The sequence below is a fragment of the Penaeus monodon genome, chromosome 27 (assembly GCF_015228065.2).
Source record: "Penaeus monodon isolate SGIC_2016 chromosome 27, NSTDA_Pmon_1, whole genome shotgun sequence".
NCBI classification, from domain to species: domain Eukaryota; kingdom Metazoa; phylum Arthropoda; class Malacostraca; order Decapoda; family Penaeidae; genus Penaeus; species Penaeus monodon.
In genome coordinates, this window is record NC_051412.1 from 19,038,253 (window position 1) to 19,038,903 (window position 651).

Below are 651 nucleotides of genomic sequence, written 5' to 3' on the forward strand. Positions count from 1 at the left end.
AAAAAAATTGTTATGTAATTGTATTATGTATATTGTATATAGTATTTGTATGTTTGAAAATTATGTTTAATAGTTGTTTTGTATATATTATTATATTAATTTATATTTTTTATCTAATTATTATTTTCTATATTAATATTTTATTTATATTTTTTTTATATTATTTTTTTTTTTTATTTTTTACATTTTTTCATTATTTTTTTTTTTTTTTTTATTTAATATATAATATTCTTCTTTATTTTTATATTCATTTTTCTCTTTTTTATTTTATTATTCTTTATTATTTTCTTATTTTCTTTTTTTTTTTTCTTATCTTTTTCTATTTTAACTTTTTTTTTTTTTTATTTTTAAAATTCATTTAATTTTTTTATTATATATCTATTCTATATTTTATATTTTTATTTATATTTATTTTTCTTTATTATATTATTTAATCCCTTATCCCCTTAATATTATAACTATCTATATATTTTTATTACTTATTATTTATATATTTTATTATAAAATTATATATTTATTTTTTTTTTTATTTTTTATATTTTTCTTCTTTATCCCTTATTTTTATTTTTCTTTTCCTATTTTTTTATTATTTATATTTTTTTATCTATATCTTCTATTTATTTTTATATTAATAATATTTTCCCTTCCTTA

The 651-nt window shown here is 9.1% G+C and overlaps 1 protein-coding gene across 1 annotated transcript in view; it reads right to left on the reverse strand.

Annotated features, from left to right (window-relative positions):
* Nucleotides 1-651, reverse strand: part of LOC119590654 — a gene marked incomplete at its 5' end in the record, with an annotated part of 37,650 nt that overhangs the window by 34,064 nt on the left and 2,935 nt on the right.